Here is a 16,587-nt window from a genome sequence, read left to right on the forward strand (position 1 = left end):
AGGTTTTTGCAAAATATAGGACCTAATTAATAAAATACATTATTCAGAACAAGATTGTCATACTTGTCTACTTGTAAGAAAGACTTTTAAAATTCTCTTACTGCTATATCAAACTTGCTTTGATCTCCTTAAAGAAACACAAGCTCAAATGTCCAAATTTAGTTATTGCTCAAACCTGATATAGTTCTCATTCAATGCTGAAAGCTAGCATTTCTTTTTTTCCATAAACATACTCTTCAGGGTAGTTGTTGATAATATAATGTATAATCACCTGTTTAAATAGTTTAAGCAGGTTAATATCTTGTTCCTTTCGCAGAGGCAATTGCCGTTCTTTCTCATTTGTTACAAGCAAATTATTCAATCTGGCTGACAAGTGTGAATAAAGTTATTTATTCTGAGCTTCTCCAAAAATTTTTATTATGTTTCATTATGAGCTTTTATTAACTCTAAATGTGTTATCAAGAGTTCTATGCCTGATCTTAAAGAATACCAGTGACTGGATTTCATTTAGTTCCTTTACTTTCTGCTTTTAATTTCACCTGGTATAGTAGGAAATCAAATCTCTCTTTTCCAATTTTACTTTTCTGTTTTGCTAATATCTTCTTTCTTCAATTTTCCCACACTGTCTGCAATTTCCATGAAAGTAGGTCCTAAATTCTTTTATTTATTCAGAGATCTGGGAATAAAATTCACCCAGTTTAATATTACACATCTCCATTCAACATCCTGAACCTTCAAGCATAGTACATAGAATTTTGATACATGGATTGAGACCACAATTACAGTTCATATTCACTCTGTGAATAAAATATACTGAGGGGAGGTTGGGAAATTTGTGTCTAGCTGTATTTTTGTTAGGTCCACTGAAAAAAATCACATAGTGTTGTTACAATGTAGCATTTTTTGTTTATATTCTGTTTGTAAGACAGATACTGAGGAAAAATTGCTTCACTAATTTAACTCCTAGACCAAAGCCAATTACATCCTTCATGCAACATCTCCTGGTGAAATTTTCAAGAAAGATTATATATAGGTCTATAATTTAGTCTAACAGACTCCACAAAATATATGCTAGGATAATTCCATTCTCTCTGCATTACAGTAATTACAAAATGCAAAATCTAACTAAGTGATAATATCATCATGAAAGAAACACAGACTGTCTCTAGATTATGAAAGGATAATTCAAGCAAATGTACATGTAAAATTAGATGATCTATTTCTAAGACTTCTTTTAAAAAATAAATTATTACAAAATATTAGTTTTTCCCCAGTTTAGAAAGGATTTTCCCTCTACATTCCCTGAAAACAGGAAATAAAACAAAAACCCTTTCAAAATCAATAACCCTTTAAATTTGAAAAAATGAAACATTTTCCTTTTGAGCCCAAGGAGCTATTGTAAGTAGTTAGTTTAAATAATAGCAAAATTACACTCCCTCACCCAAAAAAACAACATGGAAGACTGATGTGGAGTTTCACACTCTCTGGATGCAGAGGTTTTGTTGGATATGTTTTGGAACGTGGACAGCATATATAGAAAAGAGATAACTCAGGTGGAAAAGACAAAGGCATAGAGAGAAGGAAGTTCCAGTACAGCTTGAAGAAGCTTGGTTTGAAAAACAAATAGAAAACTGAGAGAGGGGGATTTGCTGAAAGAGTATTGTACTACAGTACAATGAAGGGAATTGCGTCTGTTTCCCCCTGGATTAGACAAGAGAGAATTTGTACATTTTTTTTTTTAAGTAAACAGAGTAACATTAAAGATATATCATTCAATCAGCAATGTATACACTGGAATATCCTTCAAGATCTACAGGTTCACAGCTAGCAACTTGTGCTAAATGAGGGCAACAACATGCCTAATAAGTAATTAGCTCCAGGGGGCAGGTTTAGCTCAGTTGGTTAGAGCATGGTACTGCTAATGCCAAGGTCATGGGTTCAATCCCCCTATGGGCTATACTTGAGCGTTGGGCTAGATGATCTCCAGAGGTCCTTTGCAACCTTATGATTCTATGATATTTATCTATCTGTATGTATGTATATATGTCTTGCAATATAACAGAGCGCAGAGACTTGCCAGCTAGCATCAACAGAAGCTGACGTCTTTATATAACGCACAGCTATATGAAGTTACTAGCTCAGTTCCAAAAGCCATATTGCCATGTCTTTTAAACTGACAACGTCTGCCCTCAGCAGTCCTTCACTTAGTGTGGGCACCACACCACTGTGACACTTCTGGTTCTAGAAACAAGGTAACCCTGTTCTGTGTTCTACTGCATGGAATCAGTAGCAAGCATCATTAAGCACTTAAATTTGAAAACATAGACCTATTTTTATAAGAATCTATACTGTTAATGTTGAGGAAATACTCACCCTTAAAATGCATCATCCTTTTCCAGAAACTGTCCCTGATGTCAATCCTTTGAGTACTTTTCCTAATTAGTATGGTGGAGAATATAGAAGAATACCATGGCATAATGCCATGGCACAGAGCAGACTCCTAAACAAGAATGAATTATTTTTCACTTTTTCCCTTCATCTCAAGCTGCAGCTTCATAAAAACAAGTTTATTCTTTTTTAATCCTGCAAGGCAAAGAAAACACTACAGGTACCAGTGCCAACCTGGCATCCACTGGGTCTTTTTCCTTGCCAAAACCTTTCATTGAGCTTCTAGCGCAAAGTGTGAGGAGCATGCTGATGATGCAGCTGCTGCTGTGTTTGTTGTGTCCTATAGTGGTGGAATTTCTCCAAGGATTTCCTCCAGAACAGCTCATTTTCAGTTCAAATACAATAAACCTCCACTTCAAATAAGTCCCAACAAATCCTTCTCAGTAAGAAAGATCCTGACAGCATTAAGATATGCAGCCTAAGCAGAGCATTAAACTATGTATTTTTAAAAGCAAATGAATTATTTGCTTGAAGTTACTTGGTTGCTCCCCACAACCCTAAGTACTTTGTAACTGAGCCAACATGATGGATCTGGGCTGAAAAGCAGTTAAAAAAAAATTCTTTGTCAACTGCAGACCCTTTCTCATTAGCTAAAAATAAGTGAACGGGTGTTATATTATTTTACACATCTACTGCATCATCATAGCAGTGCACAACAGTTTAGATTTACAGATAAGCCCTCAGACCACTTTTTACAATCTGAGCAAAACAAATATGGTAACAATATCCAACCCAAGAGAAAGAATAAGTGCTGGTAAGAACCGTGTCTTGCTGGAGGTAGAGAGAAGGAAAAGAATTGCTTTTGTTTCCTATTTTAGACACACACAGAATTGACAAGAGAAATAACGGTGTCAGTAAGACTAGTAAGGAAATGCTACTGTTATGGAGTATTGAGGAAGAAGCTAAAAGAACAGAGTGAGGCCATGTGAGATCTGGGTGAAAAGAAGATGTCTCAGGCATGTGAAAGGGCACTGCCAGGTACTAGATGGGCATTGGTAGACACCTCAAATAAAGAACATGTGGCTTCACTGCTTCCAAAGTAAACTGAGAGGGAAGCTGCAGCTCAGAGTGTCACAGCTAACACAGGTTATTTCCTTCTACCTGACAATACACATCCCCTTCGGTAAACTGTTTCAAGATACATGAAAACCCTCATGGTTTGCAAAGTGTTATTACAAAGTGTTGGCTGACAGAAATCATGTTTGGCATAGACCATCCAGTCATATAATCAATGGCTAAGAATGTTTTGGTATCCTTTTTTAATCTTGATTAGCAAAGGAAATGGAACCTGTATAATAGTTTTACTGCACAGAGTATTACCAATTCATTGTCACTACAGCATAGTTTCCAGGGAAGCTTTTAAATGGTATAAATAGTAATAATGATAACATGTAAATAAAGGCAAGTAAACTGAACGTTCAATATATATCATGCCCGCATAAGGATATACTCTTGCTTAACCTCCTAAGCTGCAGTCTATTCTGTTCAGTCTGCTAATGCAATTTTGGTATAAGGATGTTTGGGCATGTTTGTCCAAACACTGGGATGTTTGGACACGTCAAGGGCTCCAAAACCATGGACTGAGAAGGGCTCCAAGCTGGTGGCTGTGAAGCTGAGCTGAGTATACACAATTGTAATGCACTGTCTCACAGCTGTGACTGACCAAGAGCAACCAGGATCAGGGGACAACTGGGAGCAAAGAGAAGGTGTGCTTAGATTCTGCCTGACAAGGTACAACAGAGGAATGACACCTTCAGCCTGTAGAGGCTGCACAGATGACAACTGTGCTATAGAATTATTTTTAAAAGTTACAGAAACAATGGGAAACAGCCCTACTGGTTATAAGATTTGCTCAAAAAGTACCATTTTTCATACTGCAGCACAGATTATCTTGTGAAACCAGCCCCCAAAGATTCACATTTTAAGGTAGATGCCACAGAACTCTCACTATATTTGTAACACTTCAATTTACTATGATAGGTCTGCTTTAATCTTCTAGTTTCAGAGAGGCTGAGCACCCTTACCTTCTACTGATTTCCCTTGGAGTTATCCAGGGCTCAGCAGCCCTGGCCACTGGGCCCAGTATCTTTTTCCACAACAGGACCTGATCAAGATTTGCATTGTTTCAGTAACAGTATCCTGCCTAATGATCTGTGTTGTGATAAGATTCTGACACAACAGAAAAAATAAAGAAATTGAGTATCAGCCAAATTCCATTAAAATATATATTCTGAGATTTTTTATATATTCTGAAAATTCATTTTCAGATTATAGAAAGGAGAAAAAGAGCTTGCAGAAAACTGTAGCAACAGTCGAAACCAGTCCACTTGTCTTCTGTAGTGACTTCTATGGAAAAACCTATGGACTGGTGGCATTCAGTGTCTCAACAAACAGATCAAAATTCATTGAATTCACGTTACATAAAATAGTTATCATTATTGTCCTTTTGAACTACTCTCCAGTCTTTCTGTGTAAAAGAAATATACTGAAAGCATTTGTCTGATAGTACAATAATTAGCATAAAAGATATCTAATCTAAATTTTAGAGAACAACTGTCAAATTGGATATCTATGAAAGGAAAGTAATTTTTATTAATCATGGATAATTTCTTGGAGGATATTTCTCTGGCTTCCAGCTATTTTGCACACAGTATATATGCATACATTATTCAGTCAAAAAGTTACACCCTTTTACCATAAGAAACTCAGAGCTATGTTGCAGATCAGAGATCAGCTGCATGAATGAATTCAGAAAGAGATGCCCATTTAGCTGATTTGAATTCAAAAGAAAATACTTTTTGATCTGGGCTTATTGTAGTGAGAAAACTGCTGCTTCCATGAAATTCAAAGCAAGTAAATGCAGATAGGAATCTTTGTTTATTAATAGTTTTTTTTTTAAAAAAAAAAAAAGTCATTTTAGGCCACAGTAAAATCAGCAGTTTCAGATAGCACTAGTTATATTTTACAGTAGATTTCTTTTGAATAATATTCTTCACAGATTCCTAATAGCCATGAAAATAGGTTTCATGAACTACCAGAACATCCATCACAGTCAGATTCAGGTTGTTTCCAGTGTTTTGTGAACAAAATAGGAAGTAAAGAAAGACTACTCCTTCACACTAGTATAATTTTCTACTGAGTATCAATAGTCGTCATATATTGTCCCAATACCTAGGATTCAGAATCTATTAAAGTCGCTGGTGCTATATTTCGCAGGGGTGAGCATGTTGGAGAGAGAAGACGTGCTCCAGCCTCTCAAAACATATTGTACCTGCTAGTAGAACATATCCTGCTGTGTAGTCACTTAGGAATTATTAGGAATGTTTCATCCGTGCCCCAATTTTAGGGTTGACACAGGAGTAGAAGTAGCTTGCTTCCTCTTTATACCTGCTTTACAGTAACACTTACAGGACATGCATCTCCATGTTGACAGAAGTGAAGACTGTGGTAATCATACATTCTTGTGATTTTGCACTCCTTCAACTGGTTTATTTCTGTTGTATTTAATCACCAGAGTATTTAATTACAATAGTACATACAATTCAGATATAGTTTCTGTACAGAAATGGAGAAAGGAACAAAGATAAGGGAATAGCAACAGCACATTGAGGCAGCTGGGTAAAAGACCATGTCAAGAACCTGAACATCATAGTAAGACTCTTAAAAAGGCTGTCACACATATCCTCCAAAAGCAGCAAAAATACAGAAACTGTGTAAGTTGAAACTGGTTTGAAAAGTAGTACATTTGAAAGAATATGAGGCATAGCAGGCCAAAATGACTTGGCATTAAAGCATGTATCTCTGTGGTAGGTTACGTGGTTCTAATCCTACAAAAATAGGACAACTGATTCTCTACGGTAAAAGCTCAGACGTCCGGGGGTGGGCATCTCTCACCTCCCTACTTTGCTCCATAGATGAAATCAGCTTTTGGGGTAATTTTTTAGGCTCTCAAATCATAAATCTCTGAGATACAGGCTCTGAGATGGATAATGTAAGTTCTTCAGTACTTGTCTTAGCAATAGCATCAAAAACCTTGTTTCTCCTTAGGCAACTACTACTTTAAAGTCTCACTTTTCATCTTGCAGAATGAGGATTGGAAAGGTTGGGGGCAGACTTCATGAAGTGAAATAAATCAATGAATAATTTCTACCCTACACAGCAGAAGCACCCAGCAGCACTGTTAAAAGAACGAGATAGACAGAAATTGCTAATATGCTGTTGTAATCCTGTCTCAGCAATCTGACTCCTCAACCTATTTCCTTCAGCAGAGAATAAGATGCTGCATCAATGATTTGCAGATTAAAAGAAAAAATTTAATCAGTCTAAGGCACAGATATACTAGACAAATAAAAAGCCAAATGTAATCATTCAGTGAAAAACTTGCAAGCCAACATCCAACCTAAGTGAATGATCCTTCACAGCATCAGCTCTAATAAAATGGAAATCTCAGATGCAAATCAAATATTGAAGGTTATTTTTCTTTATTCCAAACTATCTTCATCAATAACTTAGTTATGATAACAAAACATTTTAATTTTTACTAAGTGGTATTTTTTTCCAAACTGTGGGTTCTCTATCTCTTATTTATCCACAAAGCATTTCTGAAATTATGAACGAATCCAGAAGTCCCTTTATCTATTATAGACTACAGAGCCCTTAAATCTCTGTAAAACACACAATTCAGACATACCTTCTCCAAAAAGTTGGTGCAGCTTACGCAAGAAGCCCTGGTTTCCAGAACACATGTAGATAGTTTATGTTCTCTCACTGTAACTCAGGTCAAGAAGGCAAAATAGCACCATAATTTCAGGAAAACTGCCCATAGTCCATAGGCTGTAAAATATTATTGTCCCTCGCCAAAGCAGATTCCATCAGATATAGACTATATTGGCATAGAAGGCCAATCCGTCCTGTCAATGCCAGTCTGACTATACTCTTTGCTTGATACAGGCCATGTGATTTTTACTGTAATACACAGAGCAGGACAGGTATATCTGTAGTTACAACATATTACTATTATCTTTTATATATTATATATATTATTAAATTGTATATTATTTTAGAATTTGGAGTACAGTAATCTCTCTTATCTTTCAATTATAAATTTCTGTGTGTATCTATAAACTGAAACCCAGTGAAATAAATACATTATCTAGAATTATGGAACTAGAGTTACGGAAGGTATTAGGACATTCTGTTCGTATTGATCTGTTAACTGCTGGTCTCTTCTAATCACTTCGTCTATCTTACCTTGTTACTTCCAAATCATTAGTGCAGTCTAGAAGAAATATGTAAGTACAAAGGTTTTTAATTGCTTTGTATAAATTTGGAATTAAAAGTTCACAGGAGATGTTTCAATCTGATTTGTACCTTGACTATGATGCTTTTTTCATTATTGTGCAGCTAGCAACCTAAGAAAGACTAGAACTATTAATAATCATTTGATCCTGTGCGTGCACAGCATGTTCAGCCCAGTAACATTACCATGACTCTGAAAAGAAATGTAATCTACAATGCAGTCCTCCAAAAGGGCCATGGTGTGTTAAATGATCCACTATTGACGAGAAGAGTTGCAAACGAGCAATGTTCATAAATAGGAACAAGTATGTTTTAATAAAGTTATATCACCTCATATGTCAAAACCGCCTACATATAATGGCCATGCAGAAATTCATGGTAACCACTAATTTTCAGACCTTTCCAATTCCATATCCCCTAATCATCATGCTAAGCATCAGTCTCTGTCACATTAAGAGTCCTGAGTCTATACAGTTATACAAATTACTTCATCTTAATAGAATCATATAGGCTGAAGAAACTTAGTGTTTTAAGTAGCAGAGCAGAGACTCAAAATGATGATGATGAAAATCTTTATGGAAACATTTGTGAATCATAGAAGTACATTAAGAATGTATTTCCTAGTTTTTGGAAGTTAGGATTAAGATATTCTGAATATTCTGCAACCCTGTACTCCTTAAAATATTCAGGAATTTAAGGTGGTCCCGCCGAAATCATAGGAGAAAAGTCTCCCGTTTGCTAGGTACAAGACGACATTCTAAAGTCCATGAGAGGCCAAAACCCAAAACACGCAAGTCAGCTAAAGGCAACATAGAGGAATTCAGCTGTCCTGGTAGTTTAATCTATAAGGTTCATGATATGAAATCCATCACTCTCTTCTATCTTCCTAAAAACAATCTGAAACATTTGTGTCCTTTAGGTAGGGTGAAGCATACAAGAAAATTATCTCAGAAGAATAAGACTTCCCCTTCTCAGCAAAGTCTCTACTATAGTCTTTGCTATGCCAAGGTTTTCATTTTTAAATACAATTACTTTGCTGGAAGTAACGAGAAATTAAGACATTAAGCACTTCAAGGCTTGTGCTCTTCCTTAGCAAAAATTTTACATCTTATCAAACAGGAAGAACATGTGTTTAGAAAAATACTGTATTTGCAGTAGGAATTCTGTGTACTCAGAGAAGAGCAGCCAAAAATCATATCAAAATTTGAACTGCAATCTTGAGCTAAAACCTTTTCTATTAGAACGACAAACTCTCTATGTTGTTTATCATCATAATCAATGGTTAGGAATAAATTTAGGAAAACGTTCTCTGGATTAAAAACAATCAATTATAATTTGATTTAATGATTATTTTTTGCAGAAATGGTGATTTCTCCAACAATTAATGCTAAAATGAACAAAGTAATGTAATTAAAGTATCACTGTTACAAGTGTAGAATCTATACAAATTTATTTTCAGATATTTTTAAGGTGATATATTTATTATTAAAATAATTCCCTGGTTGCCATTATTTATTATAAAAACAAGCAAAATCTGAGATGTGTCATTAAGACACTTTCTTTGATTGGCTCTATTTCCTTGCATTAAACTTTGAAGGTAACACGAGACTTGCAAAAAAATGAGGAGACCACTTTGACTAGATTTTCAAAGACTAGCAGCCAGAAGCTTCCATTTGAGACAAAAGATATATGGAGTTATCAAATACGAAAACAAGAAGTTTGTGTCTACCTTTTTTTGGCAGGGTGTGAATCTTTCTAGGAAGGTGAAATCAGGAAACAGAGTCCAAAGGGAATAAACCAAGGAACAACAACAAAAAATAATCTATGCATGTGGATCCTTACCCTTCTGGGCCATAAAGAAGAATTCTAACCAGTCTTCCTCTCTTGTGTGAGCTGAGAGCTGACCAAGGACATAGTTTGTGACTGTTTTCATTGCACAGTTAATCCTAGGCAATGTTACCAGAGTGTCTGGACTTCTTGCAAAAGTCAGAAAATGCAGATATGTCAAACACTAAAAGTTTGCTGATAATATGGTTTCAAAGGAAACTAGATAGGCTTCCTGATTTTTTCCTATGAAGACTTATAAGATGAGCTGCCCTTCTACTATGCTTGCGGCAGTCACAGCTTTGCAGTTGCCAGATCCTTTAGGTTGGATATTTGCTTGAGAGTCTAGTCAGCTCCTAAAATGAAATGTATGCCAAGAATAGGTTTTGCTGCCAAATATTTCAGAAGAAATTTATGTAAATTCCCTTATAAGTGTTCTGGATCACTCAGTTTCTGGGAGCTGGCCTGCTGATCTGCCTAAGAAATCACCCGCTTAGATTGACAAAAGCTCAGATGATGCAAGAAGTCGACTATCTCAGAGAACATGTAGCAAGAATTTTTCCAAAACAGAATTTTACCTTTCACAAAAATTTTGGATGTTTGGCCTCTTATCTTGATTCAAGACATAAATCTTATGAGGCAAAAGATCTACATCTTTCTCTGAGGAAAAGACATTTTTCTGAATAGCTTTAACACTATAACTGTAGCAGCACAGCTAGCTGAAGTTAATGCTTCCATCTTTCAGATTCTGGCCTCCTCCAGAGCAATTCACATGTTCATGAAGGTATTTCAAGATCTTGTCCCAGATATATAATTACATTATTATCACACAGACAATATTAAAAAATAAAGACTCAATATAGTATTCTGTAAAAAGCAATGTAATATGATACAGTGCACCACATAATGGTATGAGAAGCAAATTCTATGAAATAATAAGATGAGCAGTTATGATCAATTTTTTTCAGATCAATAAGTAGTAATGACTAGGGCATAAGTATTTCCACTGAGATTAACGGCCAGTTACAGGAGTGTTCTAGTGCTATGTCCAGGGCCATTAACTCCATCAGGTCATTAGCTTTCTAGCAAATGCCCTATGGTTTAGTCATTATTACAAGTGTACATTTGTTTATTTGTTTTTAAAAAGCAGAACATTAGGATATAGTGGTTTTTTTGCTTCCACTCTTAGCAAGCAAAAAGATGGATGCAAAGTCTGGCTTCATCCTGCACTAGAATAACACATTATAATTTATATCCAACTATTTTCAAGATCAGTAACAGAAATTGTGCAGAACTCCTTAAAAATAATTTTCATATAACTGTTTTCCAAGCAAATCCAATTTTGTCATTTTTAAGTGATTTTAGTGCTATGGTTAAATTCATGAATCTAGCTGATCAAATTCTCCACCTATTCTCCAAATAAATACAGTGATACGAGCTTGTAAGCTTTCCATATGCTATCCGTTCTGTGATTTTAAAATAAGACCACCTCCAAACCTTTCAACTCCCACCATGAGTATGAGATGCCTAAAATGGCATTAACTTCCTTTTTTCAAATGGACACATAGAGTAAGATAGTAAATTTTTCCATTTCTTAATTTGCCCATATTTGAATTAGGACAAATTGGAGTTAAGAGCGCTATATGAGCGGAAGTCAACCAACTATTTTTCCATCTTATGTCCTACCTTGAGATCTATTCTGAGATCTTTATTTTAGACAGAGGAAACAGCAAATCAACATCTTATTTCACTCTAGAGGCAATGCTTCTGATCTTCCCTTGTGGCTCCTTTAATTAAAATTAAAAATAACACAGAGACTGATCCAGTACTCATGAGAATACTGGAAAGCCTTAATGAAAGTTAAATTAGACCTTTGAATTATATATGCTTTTGTTACAGAGTAATGCTCTACTCTGTATTATAGCCACCCAGTTTTCTCTTGTTGAGATTTTAAGATTAACAGAGCAGTGAAGAGGTGAGCACTGAGACAGCCAGCCCTGAGCACAGAAAGAGCAGTAGTAACATATATAAGACACCAAGAAGGGGAACAGAGCAATACAAAAAGCAAATTAAGGTTAGCTGTCAAAATATAGCAGGATAAGAAGGCTGAAAGAAACAGGATCACAAGTAGAGAACGGTGTCAGCTAGTATGAAAGAACAGCTCACTCAGCAATGCTTGAAAAGAGACACAAATCAACCAGAAACAGCTGCACATCAGCAAAGAAGGAAATGGTTAGAGAGCTTCCTTGCTTCTGGGACAGAACATGCTCTACTGCTGAAGCTGGAGGGCTGACAAGTAAGAGCACTGAATACTTTCATATTAAGAATCCAGCCCTCACCTGCTATTAGCTTGGTGTATTCAAATTGAAGGATAATGAGGCTCAACTTAATTGCTGAAAAGTGCTGAACTTTACTCCAACTGCTTATTTATTGCAAAAGAGAAAATATTTCATTACCTGTACAGCAGACAACTGCAGCAACATATCTCAAAATGGAAGGTAAAAAATTAAGAAAGTTACCGTGGTCATTCACTTTTTGGATTTTTCTATTGACTGTCAACAAAAATAAGAAATGACTTTCAATTCCGTTAAGCGCACACAGTTCTCCTCACGATTAAACAAGCAGAAGCTCACAGAAGGCAGAACTGGATATAGACAGTGGTCATAGACAGACCCTGTGAAAGTGAACAGATAAACTTCAAAATTAACTTAGCAGGCAAAATTTCACATAGTTTTGTTATGAGACCACCAACGCACTTCATATAGATCACTACACGACTACCAAATGCAAATAACCGGACTGACTGCAGCAATAGCTCTCTTAGTGCTGTCCAGTACACTGCTGTCCTTGTTTCTTGCTGTACCAGCAGGCCACTGTAAAAACAAAAATTTCTCTATAGTAATTAGAGTCAGTTGTGTATTGGCAAATGGAAAATAGCCTCAGGCTTGTAACATTTTCGTTAATAAGTAGAAATTAATCCACAAATACACTGTGCATATGTAAACAAGATAAAGGAAAGCATCCATATTACCATTATAATCTCTATATTACTAAAAATAATGCAGAAATGCTTTGTATATTTCAAATACATAGTAGCCTGTGGCAAAATCATTCTGTTTTTAAAACAGAAATGTATTAATATTGATATTCTCTCTTTGAAACAATAAAACTCTATCTTCTAAAGCATTAATTAAGGCCTACTGCCATTTACTTTTCTCAAGCCTAATTAATAATGTTTTCCAACCGCTCAAATTCTAAAAAACACTGTAATTTTCCGGAATGCAGTGAAGTTATCATTCTCTTATCCCACTGGCGTATTACCATTTTTTTTTCTGTTAATGTAGAAGCTAATGAAGGACAATAAGGAAGAATTATAATATAGCCAAGAAGAGAAAAAGTGCATTCAAATGGCTTTTTTTGATTTTTCAGTATACTCATTAGACTAAGGATGTATGGTCACGCTAGCAATACCAGCAAACCTTCTTTAATTGCACATTCTATTTGCCCCTACTCCATGCATTCAACCTGCAGAGAAGAAAGACATTTAAAGATTACCAAGGCAAGTTTGTAATGAAGCGGATACCTCTTTGTCTGTCCTTGTGCCAACAGCAGCAGAAGGGATACTAATTAGAGGGTGAATTATTAGCTTCCCATGGTGCACTGCAGGGGCATTAAAAATGAGTGTAGTTTGTTGCTTTCTTTTTAGATGGTTAGTACTGGCTTAATATATTCTTGTTTCTAGGTGAGCAGCAGGGGACAGTTTTATGATTATAATTGTTGCATAATTACTGGCCTAAGGTTGCCTATTGTTAAATAAAAATGCTGAGATACTAATGTTTTATTGAACAGTACAAGTAGATAAAATTGTAATATATTTTCCTCAACAATATAAGCTTCTTATCTGGCAGCTTGGTGACAACACTAAGTTGTCTTTTGGAAAAAAGACTCTGATTTTTACAAAGACTAAAAATGAAATATATTTTTTTAACTTGGAACTTATTCAATTTTTTAAAGGAAATCAAATTTTAAATCATCCCAAAGACTGGACGAATGTCTGCATATATGCTCTTCTAACACTTTGTCATATTTTACCTGATGAGGAGTGTGAAGTGACCTCAGAACTTAGCCTTGTAGATTTCCTGTTTCCACAATTTCCCTTTGATAGCATACATTTACTTACAAATACATCCTAAACTTTCTCTCCGTCTTTTGCCTTACTAATAATTCAAAACTGACTAACAAAGTAAGAAATAAATAACAAAAAGAAATAAAATAAAAATAAGGAAAATGAAGAAATGCTCACAATACAGCCAAACCAGAAAATGCTAATATTTTCTTTGGCGCTACTTTATGTAAACGGAGCACTGTCTGAAAACGCAGCAAAAGGGTTTTCATACTTCCTCTCAATTTCCTGTAGTTCAATAGGGAACAGACTACTTTCATGTCCCATGTTTTATCCATGTGGAGTTCTATCTGCCAAGCCACCTGCTCTGCATCGTAACTTCCTTTAGAGAAGCATTTTGACAGCTAAGGATCAGGCCCTGTCAATTGTGCCTGATCACATTTACACAGATTTCTTTCTGAATTGTGCAAATTTTAAGTGTAAATCAATTGTGTAAATCAAACAAACAAGCAATTACCCTAAGTTAACATAATGATGTTTGAACATCATCTGGTTCATTCTACAAAGAAAGAGCAAAGAGATGTAGGACGAAGACAGCCTTTTACAAAATTTATTGAAAAAGAAATTATCTTCATCAAGTTTTGCCAAAAGCCAGTTAGAAACTTGCTTGGCATTGCACTAAAGCTAATAAATTTCCATTAAAGAGTAGCACTTATGAATTGTTTAAAGGCAAAAACACTTCAATTTTTTTATTCAATCTGGAAGAGTAAAGGACAACTAAGAAAGAGTTAAAGTATAAGAGTAATTAGAGTACAGACTGACAAACTAATTAGTTCTCTTAAAGAGGTCCTTAAATGGCTCTTTCAGGGCTCTTTTTCTTTTTGAGCCTGTTCTTCCTAATGACTTTTTTCCCCTCAGAAAAAACAAACTGAAGAATAGGTTCAGATCAGCTGAATGCCCTTTAAAGACCCGGAGAAACTGTCCTGTTGTCTTAGAACTCATTCATTCTTCCTTTGGCTGCTTCAGTCTCTTAAGCATGATCCCTGCAAACGTCTGGTTCCCCTAGCTCATTTGAGATACACTATAGTTACAAGGGACCTTCTAGCAAGTGCTTTAAGTAAGTGCTTTAAAGCTTTTACTAAACTACTTTTTCTCTAAATCACGGCAGACATTTAGAATTCTTTTAAGTGCTTGGAGCTTGACTTATGCTTTCATAACCTGAGAGACAAAAGTGTCAAAGAGAAATAGAAACCCCTCTAACTACCATCATAATTGTCTAGAGGTTCCCTTTCAAACTAACTCTGCTGGAGAGCTATATGTCTCACCTCTGTCCACACTGATGCCTATTATTTCAGTGTTATTATGTGTTAACTAATATTGAAATTACAAGAAGCACAACATTACTTGCAATTTGTTAAAATGAGAGTTAGTATCATAGTGCTCAGTTACAGAGCGCTAAGACTGTGCTGTCCATTTGCAGGTCATGGAACATTACCCACAATAACTACCTTTCCCTACTCAAGTCATCAGTATTCTTATTCTTTTAACTTCTTCCACCTTGACCTAGAAAACACATCAGTCATTTGTTATTTTTGTAACAAAATGCTAATCTGCGTAAGCCTGTGCTGCCTGCTGTATACAATTCTTTCACTGCAGCATTCTGCTGGTTGCCACTCTCGACCAGCCCACAGTGTTGTCAGACAATAAGGGATCACTGACCTTTCCTTCCTCTCCAGTGAATGAACTATTTAAAAGCTGGGGCTGCTGTGGAGAGAACACAAACCAAGGAACTCAGTGGACTGTCATGCCATAGTGATCAGAAGTATGCCAGATAGCCTATTTATACTGCACAAGCATCTCAAAGGAAAAACAAAGAAATGGTTGTACAGGCTTGTATACTTCTAAGTTTACAATCTTACTTCAAACTTCTAAGACAAAATCTTAGTATTTCTATTAAGCCAAGGTTTGCATTTCTAATGTGAAAACTTCATCATCAGAAAATTTCATGGTTTTGCTCAAAAACTCTGGCACAACTTTTTATTGCTTCTTAATATATTTAAAAAGAGTTTTCAGTAACTGCAGAAGGAAACCTATACAGTGTCTTCCCTTTTAGGAAATTTAGGTTATCCAGCATCCACAGTCACAAATGATTTCTTTTTCTTCCTGTTTGTACCGATCTCTCCTATTTCTTCTGACTCAGATTTCTTTTTGCTGGCAATAAAGGCTCTAGTCAAGTCACACTCTAGTCCATAGCAAAACTCTTCAGTGATTATGTTTACCTAGCTTTGAGGAACTTTCTCTAAATAAAAAAAATAGGAAAAAGACTTAGTTTGGCTTCATAAGTTCTAGTATGAAGGCATATAAATTCAGTAATCACTTGAAAAATATACTAATTTTGATCATCTCTTTAGATTCTATTCCAATAAACAGAATTTAAGCACATGCCTAAACTGAGGCATATAAAGATACATTTCTGAATTGTAATTATTTACTTGAATTTCAAGCTTTCAGCTTTTCTATGGTTTTCTGCTGAAGAATTTAAGTTAAAACATTAAACTAAAGATTTCTATTTACATACTTGTACAATAATTTATCAAGAGTCATTGACAACTTTTCCTTTGCAGGGTGGGGCTTCAAATACAGTAGCCTGTATCACATACCATTTGCTAGGATCCAAAGTCATATTAAGGCGGGTGTACACAGCTTGTTAATATGTGAGCATAATTACAGCACAAAAAGCCAGCAGATGATTTTCCAATATATTTGGGCTTCAAGATCTGAATATGAACATTATTGTTTCCACTTATTTATGTTTTTAATGCATTTTCATATTGTCCAGTCCCATTCTGTTTGATCGGTTAGGTTTTTCCTGGTTCACATTTCTAGCTCAGCAC

The sequence above is a fragment of the Rhea pennata genome, chromosome 13, assembly GCF_028389875.1.
Source record: "Rhea pennata isolate bPtePen1 chromosome 13, bPtePen1.pri, whole genome shotgun sequence".
NCBI classification, from domain to species: Eukaryota; Metazoa; Chordata; class Aves; order Rheiformes; family Rheidae; genus Rhea; species Rhea pennata.